The following is a 22,124-nucleotide window of genomic DNA, read 5'->3' as shown; positions in this document are numbered from 1 at the left end:
TTAGTGTACAGAAACCAAAAATCATGTGTGTCCAAATCACACAATTTGAGTTAGTGTATAGAAACCATTTTTAGTCATCTGACGCTAACTCATTTTTTTCAGTGTAAAGGACACCCTACCTTTCCCACTCGTCTATCGTTTCGTTTGGCGGAAACACGTCCAAATGAGTACCGTGTTTCCGCTTGAGCTATAGGTGGAAAAAAAAAGAAAAAAAAAGAAAAAGAAAAAAAAAAAAAAAAAAAAAAAAAAAAAAAAAAAAAAAAAAAATATTGTGAGCTCCCTAATTGCGGCTACAAGAGAGCGAGAGCCCGGTCGAGACGGAAAACGTTGAGCCTGCGTTTGGTGCAGTGCGACAGGGGATGGGATGGCGTCAGGGATCGGACTGATGGCCGTCAATTGCCAACACGGTGGCATACTTGTGCCAAGTCGCACGGTTTCCCCGGGCCTCGACGCACGGCCAAGACCGGAGCCGCAGCCACGAGGGCAACAGTGCGCCGTGATTTAGATACAAACTCGCGCAGCCAGACAGCTTGCGTGGGCAAAAAAGCACAGCTGTAATAAGGTGCGGTGCTGCCTAGTCGATGCTCCGCTAATTTGTCAACGGGTTAATTCGACTCGAGATGAATTCATCCCTGAACCGGTGGTCTATCCATTCCGGGAGCGTTGTAGCCGACATCTGCGGACTGATTATTGAAATTGATGGACAAAGCTATAGACAAAGAAGACATAGGGAGTATGGAGCGATCCTATCGGTTGAAATGGGAGGTTCTTATCGACGAAGCGAGAAAATGATAGACTAACTGTCGGGTTTCTCGTGAGTTGCCGTTAGTTAGTCAATTACCTACCTCCTTTGTCCATTGCAACCACCCACTTTCACCAATAGGATCTCTCCATACCTCTTTTGTCTCCTTTGTCTATGGCTTTGTCGATCAATTTCAATAATCGGCCCGCTGACCCACTTTTGACGAACCGCAAATCAACGTAACGCTCTTCCTTCCCGCCAATTAACCCGCCTTTATACATCCCCACTTTCCTGCCGTACTACGGAGAAACGCCGTATGAACATGCGAGAGTTGTCAAATTTCCTTCGATAAAATGTTCATTTTTGAGGAAAGTTAGGAATATTTTCCCTTGAAATTTTCAGGACTTTTCGGTTGAATTGCGAGCAAAATTATCCGAACAACACGAGGAAAAATACTCATGAGTTTACCAGGAAATTCGTTTTTCATCGAAGAAAATTTGGCAACGCCTGAAGGCTCATACGGCGTTTTTCCTTAGCACGGCAGTATGGCTGAAGTTCTACTTCGCTGTTCGTTTAAATGAGAATTTCCACTTCACATGCCAATGAAAACGTACAGCAAGGTGTTACTGCTATAGCCAAATCTAGCTGTTACATGTTCTCAAAGAGTCTAGTTAGTTCAATGAGTATGTTCTCCTTGTGATCAACACATCGACGGTGAAACTACCAAACCACGTATCTCGGTTTACGACGTCGCAGACTTCCTGTCATACTTTATTTTTTAAATGAAAAACTACTTAACGTCCAGTCTTGAAAATTTCTGTGATTTTTCCTCTTCGTGCGGAGAAAATTCTGTGAAAATTTCAAGGAATGATATTGATTTGGTCTACTTCAAAAAAATAAAATGTGAGCGTAGATCTTTAAACACCGCAAACGAGATACGTGGTTTGGTAGTTTCACCGTCGACATAGCTTTTTAGTGTGGTGCAACGCAACATGTAGTTCAATGATCATTATGATGAATCTTACTTTAACAGCATATCGACGGTGAAACTACCAAACCACGTATCTCGTTTGCGGTGTTTAAAAATCTACGCTCGCATTTTATTTTTTTGAAGTAGACCAAATGAATATCATTCCTTGAAATTTTCACAGAATTTTTTCCGCACGAAGAGGAAAAATCACAGAAATTTTCAAGACTGGACGTTGAGTAGTTTTTCATTTAAAAAATAAAGTATGACAGGAGGTCTGCGACGTCGCAAACCGAGATACGTGGTTTGGTAGTTACACCGTCGATATAGACCTACTAGAGGCAAGGCTCCTGAAGAGGACGTTTAATTGGGTTGGGAGGAGACGATGGGGACGCCCAGTGAAAGGGTGGCGAAAAGGGGTTTCTGATGAAATGAGGGAGGGCCCACTCACTGAGAGGCTTTGCATGGGAGGCTACGGGACTTTTGCGACTAGATGTCGCAGAACGCCAGAGAGCGCTATGACTGAGAAACATGTATGCATGAACCTACTAGCGGTTTACCCGTGATTCTCGTAGGGCGCTATATTACGCGATAACTAAGAAGCATTCGATGCAGTTAGTTTTTTAATTAAATCAATCCAAATAATAATGATGAGTAAATGAAGAAAAAAGCATAGCCATAAAAAGTCAAGAAACACACGTAGATTCCTATCCTTATTACTGCCTGTCGCTCATTCTATCGAGTTCGCCTTCAATAACCGTGATGGAAATTTGCTCGGCTTGGGAGCACGAATAGTTGTTTGCAGTATAGCTTTGTAATTTTCGCCCTGTCCTGTTGATGAGTAAAAATCAATGATGTTGTTATTTTTATGATTTGTTTATTGCGTGTCTCTCATTCTGTCGAGTTGGCCTTCAATAACCGTGATGGCAATTTACTCGGCTTGGGAGCGCGAATAGTAGCTTGAAGAAGCTTAGTCGTTTTCGCTCTGTTCTGTTTATTAGTAAAAGCAAAAATACTGTTACCGAGGAGGTTTTTTTTTACAACGTGTTCTATCGTAGTGAACTATGCTGGGGGTACTCGGACTTTCCATGTCCATGAACGAGTTTTCAATGATGAGCGTTTCCGGTGCTGAGATTCTACGGTGAAAAATGGCGCGTTTCTTAGGCAATCAGCGTGGGTTGCACAGAGCTCGTGGAGAGCGTGCGTGCGCATGAAAACGGTTGTGCAGATTTTTGCGCAAATTTCAGCGAATTTTCTACACAGCATGAAGCAAATTCCTTGGGATTTTCAAAGGAATCCGCACAAACGTTCTCTCGTAAAAAATTGAATCGCTCAGTTAAAGGCAATGGCCTCGTTACGTCATCATACACTGAAAAATAAAAAGAATCTTAAATTTGCCACCAACAAGTATTTTTTCTTAAATTAAGAATTTTGCTGCTTAATATAAACTATTTTTTTGCTTAACCCAAGCCTTATTTTCCACACATCAAGAAAAATTCAGCTTAAATCAAGATAAAAAAAAAAAAAAAAATCATATTGGCGGCAAATTAAAGAATCATCATGCTTGAGCCAAGCACATGTTTTTTCAGTGAACAATTTTCGGATCCAAGAAGTTGGCAACACTGTTTTCTCGCCATTTAAAAGTATGGAAATAAATCGATTCTCGGAGGAGCCAGATGAGATGCTCCGAAAAAAATCGATTATTCATCCCTAATAAAAATTGGCGATAGGAGCTGCGTTTCAAAATACCATAGGAGTTCTTATAGCCGACTGAAGAGGGCGATAGAAAATCATATAGCTGGCTGTAGAAAGTGGAAAAAATTATACAGCCGGGCTATAGTTCCTCTCGCCGGGCTTTACACTTTATCGCCTGGCTCTTGCTTTTTCGCCATCGGCTATAAAAGGCTATAAGAAATTGTGTAGAAATTCGTGTGCTTTGTAAATCCTTAAGTTTGTACGGAATCACCTTAATATTTACAAAACGCACATTATATTTTCCTTTACTAAGCATTTTCTTCATCAATTAAAATGAGAATAATCCATACAGGATGTGTAAACATTTCAAAATCATGAGTTGAATAACGCTGACTCCGCCAGATTAAATGTTAGAGCCTAACACAAAGCGGAGCGGCGGCGCACTAGCGCCTTCAAACCTAACCGGGATACTTCACGCATTGCGCAATGCGTGAAGTATCCCTGTTAGGTTTGAAGGCGCCAATGCGCGTTCCGCGCTGGCTGCCCGCCCGCCGCGCCGCGCCGCAGCGTACCACGGCGCTTGAAGCAACTATTTCACACCAGAGGTATTGCACAGTATCATAAAAAATTGTAGGCGCTCCGACCGAAAAATAAGAATTGTAGTGGTTTCTTGAATATGTTTTGTTGGAGCCCAAAAAATGATTGAAGAGTTCTGCATATTTGACAAAGTACTGTTCTTTTGGCCTACTTTGGTGCAGGGGTACGGCCTAAGGACCGCCGAAATGCAGTCCTTCGTTCTCAGACGCAACACCGGAAATATGCGATTCTGCGACTCTGCTTCCGGTTGACCCCGACAAAAAATATCTAAGCAACCACGACACACTAGCATTTTCAGCCAAAAAGAAGAAATACGCCTTATACAAAACACCCGACGCGACAGCGTGACGTGATTCTCGGAAAATTCTTAAAAACGATCAAATGAGCAATCGACTCCAGGACATTTCTCCAAAACGCTGCGATAAAATTTTATGGAAAAATGTATAAAATAGCCACCCACTTGACAACATAGGAAAAGTGTGCCGCAGACTCCGGTCCCTTCCTTCCACTTATTTTGTTCTTTTTTCCGGCACCACGAAGCTACGCCTTCTCTCCGTGGCCGAGCGACCGTGGCCCATATTTTTAATATATTTGTATGAGGCCTCAACAATTTTAAATTGTTTCACCAGTCTTCATTCAAATGACCCGAGGGAGGGGGGGGGGGGGGGTTGCGAATCTATTTTGCGAACTGTTGGATGGAATGAGACAAATCGTTTGTAATGGACCGCTGAACGGAGTGCAAAATAAAAACCACAATAAATTGAAGCTCTGGGTGCAGAACAGTGGCGTGGCGTGCTTTGCGATCTATCGATCGATCTGTTATTTAAATCTATGGAAAAGGATCGATTATCAAGGTGTTCGGAGCGAAAACTTTGATAATCGATTCTTCACTGCAGCTTCAAGTGGAGAAATATCGATAATCGATCATTCACGCCACGCCACTGGTGCAGAAAGGGCATTTCTTGGTTGCGGTGTCTCAGGATTTTCGATAACGTCTCGTCCACTATAATCAAAGCAAATGCATGCGATTCGTTAAAACTTTCACCGAACTTTCTTCCTGATTTTACAACGCTGAAAATTAAAAATTTTAGAAAATTCATCCAATAGTTTCCTCACTGAAATATAAATTAACAGTGGAGATTCTGAAACATCGCAACTAAGGTATGCCTTTTCTGGACCCAACGCTTCATAATGTCTCTCTATTGAAACATGCCGTAGAAGACGATGGACGCATCAAGACTCTCTGAACCTATATTCTGTGATAAAATTATAATGGTGATGGCGTAACGCATGACGGCGTAACGCATAACGCTTGAGGCGCGCGAATCAATTCGGGAGCTTGGACTGCGAAGGTGTCAGGGGACGTAGCCCTCTATTTAACTCATATTTCGGGAACGGTTCTTGTCTACGTTAGTAATAAACACTTTCCGCTCACAAAAAAACTGGAGTTTATTCGAGTTAAATCGAGCACTGTAGGGCTGTCCATAAATTACATTGCGTGATTTTTACAATTTTTCGACACCCACTCGCCCCTTGTACTGAGACCGTAACGCTAATCTAGAAACCCTTAAAATAAGCGCGTATAATGTGGCTCAACACCCCGCCCCTTTTTCACGGAAGAAAAAAAATAAAAATAAAACAATTCGGAGCAATTTTTTCACTTAAAAAATGGGGGAGAGCATAGCTTCTATCGATCAATTAAAGGGCTCTGTCTATCGGGAAACAAGAAAAATTGAGAAAAAAAACCTTAGTATGTAAGATTAAAAAGAAAGAAAGAAAGTTGAAATCCAGTATGGGCGTACTGTTACGTAACGCTGAGCTTGACGAACTTTTGATCATTTGTTTCTGCTCAAGCCTCTCGTTTGTTGAATAAAGGAATTGAAATGTCGAGTAGCCGAGAGGCAGAGCCGGTGTCGATCCCAGATTTTTCCTGCCTCTAACTCCAAGAAACGAAGGAATAAGCCTGGTCTCATGTAGCTCGATATTATCGGTAGACGAGAAGAAACGCTAAGGGATGACCCGAACTGTATATAACAAGGTGGTGAAATTGTGCGGGTCCACGCCATTTCGCGGGGAAAACAAAGCCAAAATGTTCCAAAAATGTCTATTAGTGCCAACATTTTTGACCTCTAATCAGTACCAGTATAGTGCAGTACAGAGTATGTGTATTATCGGTAGTCGATGGAGCAATTTGTTCTAACTGTGCTCAGAAATCCTGGAAAACTACAGTCAAAAATACCAATATAAAAATGCAACTTTTGCGAGAACCCCCCAATATTCTGATGAATTTCTACTCCCCTTAGGCGTAAATATGAAGTTCTTGATGATCTTTAACGATTTTTTGCTTTATATTTGGCAGACTGACAAGTGTCTCGATATCCTTAGAAGTTCCACGGATTTTCGAGTTGATTTTTAGACGCGCAAACATTAGCTGTTTCAAAATGCTCTGTTTCACGGAAACTTTCAATGCTTGAAAAGTACCCGTACAACTTTCATAATAATTTTTTCTGATGGTTGAATAGCCGGTGCGAACAGAGCAACGACTCGTTTCCGACAGTGGTTCGATGTATCGTTTGGTTCAAAATGATAGAACATGATGACCTCAAACGAAAATGTTAAGATTTATAAGTTAGGAAAGCTGAAAAAGAAGAAATTCCTTAAAAAAATCACTATTCATTGCTATGCCATAAGGTACTCATGAGAACAAATGATCTATCACAAAAACCCGTTTCAACAGATGACTCGATTGACTTTTGGGGCTATTTCTACACGTTGAACCAATCGACATCGATACTGCAGCCTGACTGTTGAAACTTTAACTGCTGGCCGATTATTGAAATTTATAGACAAAGCTATAGACAAAGGAGACAAAGAGATATGGAGAGATCCTATTGGTGGAAGCGGGTGGTTGCAATGGACAAATGAGGTAGGTAATAGACTAACTAACGGCAAACGAGAGACCCGACAGTTAGTCCATCGTTTTCTCCCTTTGTCTATACGAGCCCAGGCCCGCCACAAGGGGGGGGGGGGGGATACTGGGTCCTTGGTACCGGGGCCCGTGACGCAGGTGACAAACCACTACGAATTCATGTGTAACCCTTGTCTCGTAGGGAAAAGTGAAAAAATTACCCTAAAAATTCCGCAAAAGGTGAATAAAGTTTCAAAAACACGCTAGGGCACTAAAATTTTTCTTACTTTTTTAGAGATTTTCAAGATTTTGAGTATATGTAGAATGATATTTTTAGTAACTGTGTTTCATTTTCTTCCGTTGTCGGATGCTAAGAGGCTCCTGTCTGGGCATCCTCGACTTCAATGGCTTAACTCCCTTGCCATAGACGTACGAAAGGGGAGTTCAGGGGGGCCCGGCTCCCCATAGAATTGAAAATTATCATCTGCCCCCTCAAAAAAAAATTTATAGATGTTTTGAATGCAACAATTCGAAAGTTTTTGGTGCTGAAAGTAAACAAAAAGGCGTAATTATTCTGCAGAAATTGATGGAAAATCTCCATCATAAGAGCTTCATAATGCGTCCAAATAGATTTAAAATTTCAAAAATCTCCCGGGGGAGGCCCCCCCCCCCTCTGTGCTAGGGGCCCGGGCCAGAAAATTGGTACCAGGGCCCGAGATGGGATGTGGCGGGCCTGTACGAGCCACCCATTTTAACCAACAGGATCGCTCCATACATCCTATGTCTCCTTTATCAATTGCCTTGTCTATCAATTTCAATAATCAGCCGGCTGGCTTTGTCAGCAAGGTAAGACAAGACATGGCCCTATCTGCCGCTGTGTAATAAATCGATTTTCGATTCTTCTCGTGCCGACATCTGGTTCGATGTTTCGACTACGATCCATTGATGACTTTAGCGTTGTTTTAGCAGTCTCCCTAATTTTTCGCAGTTGATAATCACTGCGGAGAAATGGGAAGGGTTAGTGAGGATATCAGCTGACTTTCGGATGTCACCTGATGAGCAGAATTTCACATTTAATATATTTGACCCGACTGGCGCTGGGCCAAGGCACCGGGGAGTGAGTGTCGTGTTTGGGTTCCATCCTCGCTCGCACTACTCCCCGCTTCCCGGACTCGGCTTTTATTTATATTTTTCTTATTTTATTTTTACAGGAGCCAAGGATGCGTAAGGATCCAAACTCGTGTGAACAAGGGGCAGGTCATGCTCACGTGAGCGGCAGCCAATGGAGATGTTGCATGTGTGAGGAATTTGCCATTTGACTCATGATTCATATGTAAAAGTTCGCGAGAAACACGATGGTGCCACTGGTTTTCTCTGAAATCGACTCCCAAGCTCAAAAAAAACTCTCAAGTTGAGCCCAAAATGGATGGGATATCCCACCCTACCCTGAGAGTCCACCTCTACATCGAGACAAACTCTTCATGCAAAGATGGGGAGCAAATACATTGACAGGGCTGCCACTTTATTTGGGGACTCTAAAACTGAAAACACGGCAACCCTGTTAATGTATTTGCTCCCTATCTTCGCATGGGGAGTTTGTCTTGATGTAGAGGTGGACTCTCAGGATAGCGTGGAATATCCCCTCCATTTTGGCCTCAACTTGAGAGCTTTTTTTGAGCTTGGGAGTTGATTTCAGAGAAAACCAGTGGCACCATCGTGTTTCTCGCGAACTTTTACACAAGAATCAACAGTCAAATCGCAAATTCCTCACACATACGACATCTCCATTTCTAAACGGCAAATACGTAATCCCATAAAGTCAAAATGTGAACCGAAAGATGGCGTGGCGTGCTCTGCGATATAACCATTGAACTGCCTTTTAAACCAAAAGAACGATAAACAGGGTGTTTGCATCGGACACCTTAATGATTGATTCTTCATCATAGCTTCTAGTGGGAAAATATCGATATTCGATCATTCACGCCTCGCCAGTGTATAATGCCAGGACAGGTGAGATTGTATCGATATCGATTGGTTAGACGTGTAAACATAGCTCCAAAGTCAATTGAGAGATCTGAGGGAACGGGTTTTTTGTGATCGATTTTTTATTCTTTCGAGTATTAAATGGCAATATCACGTGAAATTGTTAAGAATTTTCTCATTTTCAGCTTTTCAAACTGAAATCCTAAAAGTTTTGTTCAAAGTTATGTTTCTATTGTTTTGAACCAAACGATACATCAAACCACTGTCGGATACGATTCATTGCTGGCTCTGTTTCAGATATCACTAGTTACGAATATAACATAGTTACAAAAAAAAGCTCGATAGCAAGGACTGGCCCGCAGTTCATATTGGACACACAACTAATGGTGAGGCGTGAATAAACGATTATCGATACTTCCACATTTGAAGTTGTGGTAACGAATCGATAATTAAAGTGTTCGTTGCAAACACCCTGTTTATAGATCCTTTTCCACGGGTTTCAGTGGTAGATCTAACGATATATCGCAAAGCACGCCGCACCACTGATTCGGCTCGGGTAACCGACGCTTTCAGTCATAGGAACCAAGTTTCGGCCAGCGTATCATAAGTTTGGTCTCTGTGACCGAGAATTTTGCCTAATATAATAGTGTAATAAAAGTAATAAATCGATAGTACGCCAATTTGATGTATGTCAAATGCGATCCGTTCGGAAGCCATTCACACAATGCCTGACCGTTGCCCGCGCGAATACAGGGTGATCAAAAGTCCTGCGCCTCCCTTAGAACACATAGGGCTCTTGCTACTTTTGAGAGGGCTCCTCTCAAAATTTTCGGGGGTCCCAAAGGTCGTTTCTTTTGACCTAGGAGCACGCAAAAAAATTCCAGTCCATATCTCAACTTGTTCAATAGCAAGTTGGAGAAATGGTGCTGGGTCCACACCATTTCGCGTAGAAAACAAAGCCAAGAAGTTCCAAAAATTATAATAAGAGTAAAAAAAATAAATGTTTTTAACTCTAATGAGTACCAGTACAAAACTGAGGGGGGGGGGGGGGGGGACGTTCAACTCGGGCAGTTTGGTAGTTGGCAGTTGCAATGGTGTGGGCCCAGCACCATTTCTCCACCTTGTTACATGCAGTTCGGACCATTTCTCGTTTTTCTCACTTGTGCAATAGTTAAACGGATGATGCCAGATGTTGGTGATGCAGACATTTTGGATCACCCTGTATGCTGTTGACGCGTGTCCGCCTCTCATGATCTACGCACTGCTGATTATGGAATGCTTTCGTACATTCCTAATGGGAAAAGTTAATGGTTGCCGATAAATGAATGATACTCGTCAACGTTCAAGGTATACGATCACTCTGCCACGAAATAGTTCCGAAGCCAGCTCGAGCGTGGCCTATGAACAAAATTACCCTTCACTGTAAAAAAGAAGAGGGATTTTAATGCGCACATTCCATATTTGAAACGGTGGAACGTGGACAAATCGCTGCAAGCAACTATTACTGCTCCTATGCCGCACAAGGTTGCCTACTTGAATTTTGAAGGCGAACTGATCAGAATGAGAACGGAGCACTGGAAAGAAGAGTGCCATTGCTGCAGGTATTCTATGATGAAAATGGAAGAACGTAGACAAATCGCTGCAAGCAATTATAAATGCTCTTAAGCCGCCCACGTGGCCTGGTTAAAATGTTTAAGAAGAGCTGACTGGAGTGAAAATGCATATGCATTGTGAACAAAAGTGCTTTTTATTTGAAAGTCCTTGAAAATCCGATGGTGATATACGTGTTCTTCTTTTGTGTGTTGACTGAGAAGTAAAGGAAGGATTCAGAAAGATCCCACATTGAAGTTGGGAGAGAAGAGGGGGGTGAGGAGAGAAGAAAATACAAATCTATAGTACACCTACATAGCCTAGTATCTGTAGTACCTAAAGTATTTTTTGTACCTTCAGTCCTTAACACTTCTTTTCCGCATTTTTTCCTGACAAAAAAATTAAAACAAAAGAAAACAAAAAAAAACTGTGCGATATTTTATCGGTGGTGATGTTATTGTACCGTCCGATGTAGTACTACTGGTAGTAGTAGTAATAGTAGTAGTAGTAGTAGTAGCAGCAGTAATAGGAGCAGTAGTAGTGGTGGTAGAGGTAGCAGCAGCAGCAACAGTAGTAATAGTAGTAGTAGTGGTAGGGTTTTTTTATATTACAGAGATACCTTGGCAACTTCGGCTATTCGCACCTCAACAAATTGAAGTGCAGATTTTGTTAATCTTCTGTAAAAATACAGAAATAAGTACGCCTTAATTAAGTCCTCGACGAGATACTGTCTTTCTATCCTCAACTCAAAGGTACAAATACGATGGGCCTGCTTGTTTTAGGTCCTGCTTATTCATATGTCAGGGGGAAAAAATCCCGGAAAATCGAAGTATTCAAATTTAGTGCACGGCTCATGAGACGACAGTCCGTGGTTGGTAATTTCCTCTCTTTTGGTGACGTCATATTCGAGCACGACGCGGCAGCGCTGCGCCGGCTGAGCTTGGAGCCAGGGTTGCCGTCCTGAGCGATAACGTGGGGTTTGACGTTAAACTTTGTGGGAAAATCTAAATTTACACGCGAAAAGAAGCAAGGATGTCGGAGCGGCAGGCCGACTTGCGCATTTATTTTTATCACAACGGCGCGGCGACTCGGACGGAAAACGTGATGGCGTTCGGCTGCTGGCACCGCACCGCGCGCACCGGGCACCGCAGCGCCCAATCGCCCCGCCACCGGACACCATCCCGATCACAATCCCCCGAAAAGAAAGGCTCCTCCTTTAATCGTGCCATTCCAACCAAAATCAGCATAACTACAATTGCATTCCATCTTCCAAAAAGGAACCAAGAGCATTGCAGTGTTGCTACGGAGCAATTTATTTTGGAAAATCAACCTGATAATCTTTAAACAGTTTCCATCTTTACGCCTTAAAAACTGTGAATTTAAGAAAAAATTAACATGTGAATTTCATATTCTTGCGTGATTTCGGTAGTTACATTGCAAAGGATGAAGTTGCGCAATCTTAGCATTATTGCAATTCTCTTGGTTCCTTTTCGCAAAATGCAATTCAATTCATGTTCCCTAATAGGTCAGTGGACAAGGCACGAATTTTAGCATTCTGAATCCAAGTTGCTGGACCAAAATTTCACGTAAAACACGATTCGCGCGACAAAAATTATTGCGGCCAACTCCTGTCTAGGATATTGAGGGTTTTCAAAAAGCTTACATTGGTTACTGGAACTTTCAATTACCAGCTCGCAAGAAAAAAACAACAGCCCACTTGAACCTAAATCGCGCACTACAACGGTTTTGGCAGGTTTCAAAATCACGAAAATGCAGCTGAAACCAGTGTGCAAGATAGCCGCCGGAACGAAATTCCACACTAGCCTGTTCTGCCGTGCTAAGGAAGAACGCCGTATGAACATTCGAGAGTCGCCACACTTCCCTCGATAAAACGTGTATTTTTGACACAATTTAATCATATTTTTCCTTGAAATTTTCAGGTACTTTAGATTGAATTGCGTACAAAATTGTCTGATAATTTTGGAAAATAATATTCACAATTTTCCCGGCAAATACGGTTTTTATCCGAGGAAACTTGGCAATGTCTGAAGGCTCATACGGCGTTCTTCCTTAGCATGGCAGTGTTGCACACAACGTCGCCCTCATAGCGTATATCGATTCCCTCATAAGCCCTAGAAATCATGATTTGCATGTAAAACAGGACTCCTTTGGAAACTGAGATACGCCTTTACGTTGGAGGGGGGGGGGGGTGAAGGGAAGAGGTAAAGCTAACCACGGGAAAGTTCGTCACCTAGATCAACATACTTTCTTGCTTTGTTCGTTCATAGCAATACCCTGGTAAAAATCGGCAGTAGAATGTCTGTTCCAAAATACTATAGACCTAAAGCCGGCTGTAAGATTTCCAATAGCTTCTGTAGCCGGCTGTACAATTTCTTATAGCCTTTTATAGCCGATGACGATTAAGCAACAGCCAGACGATAAAGTTTATGCTAAACGTTACTAAATACGGATACTAGGACTTAGTTAGTTTTTGGACTACCGCTCTCTTTTTGGGCCGTAGTATCTTGATTTATTTTGCGAGGAAAGCTCCGTACTTTTGAAGGATGCCTGTCATTCTTAATATGTTGGAGCGCCTTCAATTTCTAATGATACTGTGCAATACCTCTGGTGTGAAATAGTTGCTTCAAGCGCCATGGTACGCTGCGGCGCGGCGCGGCGAGCGGGCAGCCAGCGCTGAACGCGCATTGGCGCCTACAAACCTAACAGGGATACTTCACGCATTGCGCAATGCTTGAAGTATCCCTGTTAGGTTTGTAGGCGTCAGTGCGTCGCCGCTCCGCTTTGTGTTAGGCTCTAATATTTAATCTCGCGGAGTCAACGTTTTTCAACTCATGATTTTGAAATGTTTGCACACTCTGTATGGACTATTCTCATTTTAATTGATGACAAAAAAATATGTTTTAAAGGAAAATATAATGTGTGTTTTGTAAATATAAAGGTAGTTCCGTATCAAACTTAATGATTTCCAAAGCACACGAATTTCTACACAATTTCTTATAGCCTTTTATAGTCAATGGCGATAAAGTGTAAAGCCCGGCGATAGGAACTACAGCCCGACTGTATACTTCTTTTATAGCTTCGTATAGCCCGGCTATATGATTTGCTCCGCTTTCTACAGCCAGCTATATGATTTTCAATAGCCTTCTTTAGTCGGCTAAAAGAACTCCTATGGTATTTTGAAGCGCAGCTCGTATCGCCAATTTTTACCAGGGTAAGACAATTTTTAATAAGTATTGGAGGTTCAGTCCCTTCTCTCGGACCCGATCTCACCCACGTGTGACATACGTCTTTGACTGTAAAAGCAAGTATTTTCCAGGGTACAAAAAAACGCACAACAGTCCGTCCAGACGGCTGGGGCATTGTTTTTAATGATACACTGAAAAAACACTTTTCTTCCTTCTTAAAGAAGAGCAGGGGAAGTTTAAGTGAGATGAGGAATTGAGAGCCACTTTGTCTTCAGACCTTATATTAGACAGTAATGAAAGATTGCGAAAAAAAGCTCATGGAAATGGTGTAAAAATGGATTATTCACGGAAAAAAGGACCTCCATCTAATGATAGAGACTTTTCAGTGACTCACATGTTCTCATTAGGTGTAAAAACACGGCTCCAAATGTCTACGTCCTCGTCCTATTTATTAAGGACTTCCAATTTGACGCATCTGTGCCAAAAAGGAACCACTAGAAATTAAAAGGATGAATTAGATAAAAAGAACTAGGTTGCACAAAAAACATGTGCACAACGTTCCTTTCATTCTTACATATTTCCATTCAATTTATATTTTTAACAAGGTCCACAGGGTCCACACCATTTCGCGGGGTAATCAAAGCCGAGCAGTTCCAAAAATTATAATTAGAGTCAAAAATAATTTTGTTTAACTCTTACGAGTGCCAGTACAAAACTGAGGGGGGGGGGGGGAGCGTACTCATACTACTAGTAATATTCACTGAAGTTTAAAAAAAAATTATTTTTGACCCTAATTATAATTTTTGGAACTTCTTGGCTTTGAATTCACCGCGAAATGGTGTGGACCCAGCACCATTTCTCCACCCTGTTACATACAATGCCGGGCCACTTCTTAGTGGTTTTTTCCTAATTTATTTTTACATAGTTCCCTTTATCACGAATGCGTTGATTTCTTGAATAATGCGCGGCAAACCTTCTGGCATCGCGATGGATCGGGCCTCTGACAACTTCGAATCCTTGCTCAACTTTCACGTGAAGATTTGCGTACTCTGCAGTGAGTTTGGAAGAAAACAAATGAGATGACTTTCCATAAATTGGCAACTCGCTGGTCGTTAAAAAGGTCAAGGAGTTATTGAATTTGCGTGGGCTCTTGATCGAGACCGAAAGGTTCCTTGGATTCTGACCCGGTGCGGTGGAACCTTACCTGGTCAATATTACCGCCTTATTAACAAGGTTTCAATTTCGAAGGGAAAACAGTGAACTTTGACCTTCCCCATTGGAATAATTAAGACAATGCCTGAAAAGTTGTCTCCCTCAGTCGATGAGATTCGAAGCGAGCTCAAGTATTTGTCAGTTTTCCTTGCGGGCGTCGTTGCCATACCTCTGCAGAAGTGCGCATATTTGGACGTATTTTTGACAAACGGAACTATGTGCATTTGGACATGAGCCCTGAGACCCATAAGAATACATGCATAACAGGGCTCATGTCAAGATGCACATAGTTCCGCTCCGCAGAAATACGTCCATTTATCCATCCAAACCGAAAACGAGGAAGTTTTCGTCGTTTCCTTCACGAAACAACGTAACTACAGTTTAATGTTGCCAAATTGCCTCCGCAAATTACATTTTTACGAGGAGAACTTTTGGCATTTCTAGCTGAAAATTCCACTCATTTTCTTTCTAATTTGAGCGAACATCCAAACAATTCTGAATGAAAATTGAACAGGTATATTTTTGTAAAAATTGAATTGTCCGTGTCCATTTGGCAACCTTGGAATGGAGGTACGTTCCTTCGTCCGAGATACGACGCTTTGTGGCATTGCTGTGTTTGAACAATTTTTAAGACAGCGAAAAAAATTTCGTCGATTTTTGTGGGGATATACACTGTGATAACAAGAATGGACCACTAGACAAGGTACGAATTTAAGCAATCTGATACGTGTTTCTTAACCAGAATTTCACGTAGAACACGAATAGCGCAACGAATATTACTGAAACTAACTCCTAACAAAGATATCACCGTTTTTATTTCACATTGGTTACGAGGAATTTGAACTGCCCGCTCTCAAGAAACTCAAAGCTCTACGTGAGTCAAATCGCGCACAACAACGGTTTCAGCAAGCTTCTCAATCGAGCAATGTGCATTTCCCACCATGTGTTGTTCAAACTATAAGCAATTTGCTATAGCTGAGCCAAAGCGTCAAAATTGAGGTTGCCAGATTTTTAAATCGCAGATACTGTCATGATAACGTTTAGCGCGCGATGTGAATCACGTAGAGCATTGAGTTTTCATGAGCGGGTGGTTTGAATTCACGCATCAAAAATCATTAAATATATTCGTAAGGTGTTGATTTCGGTAATTTTCGTTGTGCGCATCGTGTTCTACGTAAAATTTTGGTTAAGTAACATGTATCAGAGTGTTGAAATTCGTACCTTGTCTAGTGGTCCATTGGGGAGACGTAAGTCGAGAGATTCTTTTTCTATATCTGCGGCAAAAATTACTAACCGACTGGCGTGCGGGGTTTTGCGGTGGAGATGTTTTAATTTGCATTCGGTTCAAACAGAATAGTAGTCAAAGCTCTGAAAAAGGGCTGACTCTAGGATGATTAAGTTGTCGGTATGGCATTTGTATTGAGAAGAAAAATATCGGTATATCAAGCGTTTTTTAATTACTAGGAGGGTCCGGGATTTCGATACACCGGGGAAGGTGTAAAAAAATCCGAAAAAATACGTTACGTAATTTAAGACACTTCCTAATCCCTCAAACAAAATCCAGAAATCTTCGAAAACTGAGATTTTCTCTCTGTATTTCTGAGTGTTTCCGAGAAAACATTAAAACCAACGCAGGGCATGAGACACTGATGAAGTTCAGTATGTTTCTACCGTAAGTTTTTCAAGAGTTCCAGTTCTCTGATATTTTGCCGGAGATTTACTGTTTATTCCGTTCCTGAAACCTTCATTTGACACACTGCATGCAGTGCATGCTGAAATGGGCTGCGTTAAGCAGAAAGGAACCAAGCCACATCAGGTATTGTTATCTAGCCAATTTGGCTTTTTACAAGAGAACGTTTGTGCGGATTCCTTCGAAAATTTTAAGAAATTTGCTTCGCACTAAGCAGGAAATTCACACAGAAAATGTCACAAGCACAAATATCCGCACAAGCGTTTTCACGTACAAAATTAAAGTGCCCGATTGAATTTGGCAATAGCTGATGTGGCTTGGGTCCTTTCTGCTTAACGCGGTGGAAATGATATTATAAGAGCTGTAGTATTATACTGCCGTGCTAAGGAAGAAAGCCGTATGAACATTCGAGAGTTGCCAAATTGCCCTCGATAAAATGATTATTTTTGAGGAAAATTATGAATATTATTCCTTGAAATTATCAGAAGTTCTCGACCAAATTGCAAACAAAATTATCTGAGAAATTGGCAGACAAATATTCAAAAAGTTTCCTGAAAATTATTGATTGGCTGGGAGAAATTTGGCAACGCCTGAAGGCTCATACGGCGTTTTTCCTTGGCACGGCAGTATATTAAGGCAACATCCAGTGTGACACAGGTCTACGAATACATGCTCCTTAGAGTGAAAACGCGGCACCGCCGGGCCAAGTATCACGCTTTCGTTTCGAGGGGAGGAAAAGTTCATTAGTGTCACGACGCGAATCCCGGAGGCAGCTGTTAGTTTCCGAGGAAAATCACGGATAAAAGATTAACTAATTGAAAGAGAAGGAAAAAGAGCCCGGGCGGTTTCGGCGATATCTCATTGTCAGAGGCAACAAAGAAGAAGGCATAATTCCGTTCCCGAAAATAAGCCTTTTCAATTATTAGCACACGATATTCATGGATCGGAAGAGGGCCGGATGACTCTGTGACCTTCAACAGGAATCCGGGTCCGTTTTAGGGTCGTCCTTATTGAAGCAGCTCCTTTCCTCGAGAGATTCCTCTTGGTTTACTATCGGACGAGGGGAGGTTAAAACAGATCCTTAACATGGCATCATTAGGAGGACGATTTTTAAAAATCTCGAAAGAAATTCAGCAGTGAAGCTTCGGAAATTGATCCTTGCAGGGTTCCATCCGGTTAGAATCTCAATCAAAAGATGCCTGACAAATTAGGAGGGCGAACGAACTGCGGGTGAAAAGTTAAAAAAAGTAGATACACATTTTTGTCTCAGAGGTGAGTGATCGGTATATGTTTACTTCTTTGATTTCTATAGAGGTGATGATATTTGGATGCATTTCTATCAAACGGAACTAAGCGCCAATTTGAGTTCCTTTTGAGGAATTTAGAATCTCAGATAGCGCGTTCTGTCAAACGGACCTAAGCGCCATGGAAAAGCATTGCGAGTATAGGACGGAATAAGCCGAATGCTCGCGATTCCGCCGCCAATCCAAGCCCCCCTCTACCTTCCTTACCCTATGGCGCTTAGGTCCGTTTGATAGAAATACGTCCATTTTATCCTTAGATTCCCTTCATTTTTTAAATAATTAATTGCAGAATTGTTTCTGAAATGTGTTCTGGGACCCATCGAAAAGTCAAATTCAAAAAGACAGTGAAAAACACGACGAATAACTGAATTACCTCGTTTGAAAACAATCGTAAAGAGCAGCACGAGCCAAAAATACTGATGAGCAAAACGTTTACGACTTGTTAGTTGGTGTTGGGTGAGGACAATGAAAGCAACGAAAAATTACGTAAACTTGGATCTTGGGTGCCTGCATTAGTTTGCTCTCACACCATCCTCCTCTGCATTTTCAAGATACCCCGTATGAAAAATACAGAGAGGAGGAAAAAGGTTACAAATTAAAAATGCTCTGACAAAAATTAAGGCGGGGCCGCATATCGACGGGGTAAGTCCGCAATACTCCGCAACCACGTTTCTCAGTTTGCGACGTTGCCCGTTTCCTGTACGAGTTACTTCATTTTTTAAATGGAAAACTCCTCAACAGTAATTCTTAAAAACTGTCGTGATTTTTACTCTCTCGCTCCCCTAAGGTCGAGGAAGTATTTGTCATCCTCCCAGAAAAAAAAGAAAAAAAAAAGTTGAAATCTCATCATTTCTAGATGTTCTTAAGTCCCTGGAGTCAAAATAAACCCATTCTAGAAACCCAAACCCAAAACCCATTCCTCAAACCCATTCCAGAAAGCAAGTGAAGGTGATTATACAAATTTTCCCTGACATTTTCGTCATTTTCCCTGACATTTCCCGGTTTTCAAAGATATAGCGGAGTACTCGTACTGTAAACCAAAGAGGAAGATGCCTTTCTCAATTAAACCAATTATAAGAGCAAGTGAACTACCATTAAATCTGGCAGCTTTGTTATTCGAAAGTGAAACCGCGATCGATGGTATTAAGTCGCGGATGCGTCAGGCTTTATAATTAGATCAATTTGCAAGTAATTTTAGCGGCACTCATCACTAATACTTCGCAGGCAATCATACGCGACAAATTGCCTAAGTGGCCGGGCCATCTTTGGATTCTGCTGATCAATGCACTCGGGTGTTCTATTCTGCCGTGCTGAGGAAGAACAATCGAAAGTTGCCAAATTTGCTTCGATAACATTGTTATTTTTGAGGCAAATTATGAATATTTTTCCTTGAAATTTTCAGGAACTGTAGGTGAAATTGCGAATGAAAGATTGAAAAAAATCGGAAGGAAAATACTCATAAGTTTACCAGAAAATTCGCGTTTTGTCAAAGGAGATTTGGCAACGTCTGATGGCTCATACGGCGTTTTTCCTCAGCACGGCAGTATTGCGGCACAGAAAAAAGTGTGATTTCAGGCCGGCGATGAAAAACAGATGCCGCGAGAAACCATCAATACTGCGAAACAAACAACTTTGATGTAAAACTTGATCAATACTGTGCGCTAGGGTATTTGTAAAGTAGGTAAATGTCAATCCCCCTCCCCTACCCCCCCGAAACTTATGAGGATAGACGGTATCTGTAGAGAAATAGTTGAACTTTCCTACCGTCACTTTTTCAAAAAACCTTCCTTCTTCAAATTTGGGGCGCTGGTTCCCAAAAGTGACGTTTTTTTCTCTATGCACTGAAAAAAAATTCTCGGCGTTTTTACCAAGGTCCGTTGGTACCTTTACCATCTCACTTTTTTTTACCAATTATTGGTAATTTTACCAAGATAGATTGGTAAGCTTACCTATAAACCGGTATTTTTACTGTTTTTTCAGGTAAGAATACCACTTTTATTGGTAATCAATTCCCGGTAACTTTGCCATTTTATCTCGGTAATTCGATAGAGTAGGTATTCGATAGTCGATAAGAAATATTGGGGTTTTTACCGGGGTCAATTAAAATTACCGAGAAAGTCAATAATTTTACCGAGATTTCTCGGTAAAATTACCAATTCCATAAATGGTAATTTTACCAAGAAAAAACTTGGATCAAATAGAACCCTGAATTCTTGGTAATTTTACCCTTTTCTTAGTAAATACACCGAGATTTTTTTTTCAGTGTGCCCATACCTCTTCCCGCCGCAGAGTGGATCGAGTCAATAGGAGAGGTCGGACAGAATTTGGAAGCTTTAGAAGCTTAAAACTCCGTTTAAAATTTTTTTGAGGTTCTAGAAGTGCTATCACTGGTTTTCTCGTAAAATTTCCTTCAAGCTACACCTATTAAAATTTTAAATGTGACGAAATAAACACAAAAATTTTGCAGCTTTAGTCAAAAATTTCATGCCCGACCTCTCTGTTGACTCTATCCACTGTGCGCCGCGCCCGTGTGACCAAAATATGCGCACACTCCGAAAATTGTAAAATAATGGGGGACTTTTTCCCTGCGGGCTTTCTCAGCTGAAAGCGATGATGAGGATTCACCGGTCAAAGGCGGAGACACTTAAGACCGAGAAGCAACGCAAAGAGTGGGAAACGTGCGACGAAACACTTGCAAAAGAGGCAAAAAAGCCGGCAAGATTATGGTTACAATGCTTCTGGATGCTCCAGCAATTGTGGTGGTTGAATACTTGAGTAGAAGAAACTCGATCGGAGCGGCAAGATATCGTAAAGTTTTGAGAAAACTAAGTGTTGAGTCAACGAAGAGCTAAAGAATAAAAACGAAAAGATGTCCATCCATTTACCAACATGGCCGGATTTACCTACTTGCCGCCCATGGGCCGCCTGTATTTTGCCGCCCGCTTCTCATTCATTTTGAAACATCAATGAAAACCATCAAGTGAACGTGCCGGAGGGAGAAGGGTGCATAAGACGCGTTCACTCGTGTTGGACACATTTTTTGCGTGAGCCCTGACAACACTACTAGTAAAAGTCTGTCTCTGTGTGGACAAGGCCTTTCATTTGTGAGATTTGAACTAAAAATTAAGAAAGAACAAACATAAATGTGGTTTAAGAATTTTAACTTCCGCCGCCGTGCCGCGCTGACCACACTGTGTTCGGCGCAATGCGTGAAGTATTCAGGTAATCTTGTAGGCGCTATGCGTTTCACGCCGCGCCGCGCCGACCGCTGTTGACCAGGCTGTGTTTGACGCAATGCGTGAAGTATTCATGCAGTCTTGTAGGCGCTAATATGTGTTACATGCCGACCGCCGCGCCACGTCGAGGGCTTCTCCTTTTCATCTCAAGTCCTCGTCATCTGCGCCGCGCCGCTCCAGGCCAAATTACGTGCTTGGTTTCTCTCTTAACTCAACTAATTATAGGTGCACAGTCTTTTGTATCACCGAAATACGACAAAATTAGAAATTAATGTACTCTCAGGAAATGAGAGATTTGGTCACCTTTTCTTGTCTGTATTTTTTTTTTTAATCCGATTTTTTAATTTAAAAAATTTGCAAAATTTGCCGCCCCCTAATTTTGCCGCCATGGGCCGCGGCCCATGTGGCCACCCCCTTAATCCGGCTCTGTTTACCAATACCGATTAATTGATCCCGCATACCACTAAAAGTATACACTTTGATCTTTGCAAAACATTTTGTTGTCTTTTTCTCGCTTTTCCCCTCTTCAAACAATCAAACGACGCGTTAAGTTTCGTGCTCTCCTATTACTCGCATAAAACAGTTGAAAATGGGCAAAAACTAAAAACTCCTTCGTTTCGGTGGTTATGCAACTATAGCTACTCCGGAGTTAAAATAGTTGTATCACACATTTTGCTCGTACCAAAGCCCTCGCCACTTCCATGATACGTATCTGAAGAAAATCTATGCATATTCCTTGCGGAGGCACTAAATCTGGTCTGGAAGTTTATCAGACAAGAACGAAAATTAGCACAGTTGAAAATTTCCGGAAGTCTACGGTTACTGTGAGTAATTTTCTCTCAGTCATGTCAATCAAAAGGACTTTGGTTGATCGACCACACTTTTCGTTGAGTCGACCAAAACCACAGGTAAATCCCTTATATTGGGGATAGGGAGACCTTCCTGCTGACCTGTAGTGTCCTGTTGTTCCTCTGGATATGACTCAGAGGTTGAG

At 41.7% G+C, this 22,124-nt stretch overlaps 1 protein-coding gene across 1 annotated transcript in view; it reads right to left on the bottom strand.

Annotated features, from left to right (window-relative positions):
* The window catches only part of LOC109032163 (uncharacterized), a 109,294-nt gene that overhangs the window by 80,284 nt on the left and 6,886 nt on the right, over positions 1–22,124 (bottom strand). The gene's annotated exons all lie outside the window — the stretch shown is intronic.

Source organism: Bemisia tabaci, chromosome 1, assembly GCF_918797505.1.
Source record: "Bemisia tabaci chromosome 1, PGI_BMITA_v3".
Taxonomy (NCBI): domain Eukaryota; kingdom Metazoa; phylum Arthropoda; class Insecta; order Hemiptera; family Aleyrodidae; genus Bemisia; species Bemisia tabaci.
Note: the sequence above shows the minus strand (reverse complement) of the source record. Positions and strands in the feature narration are given on the sequence as shown.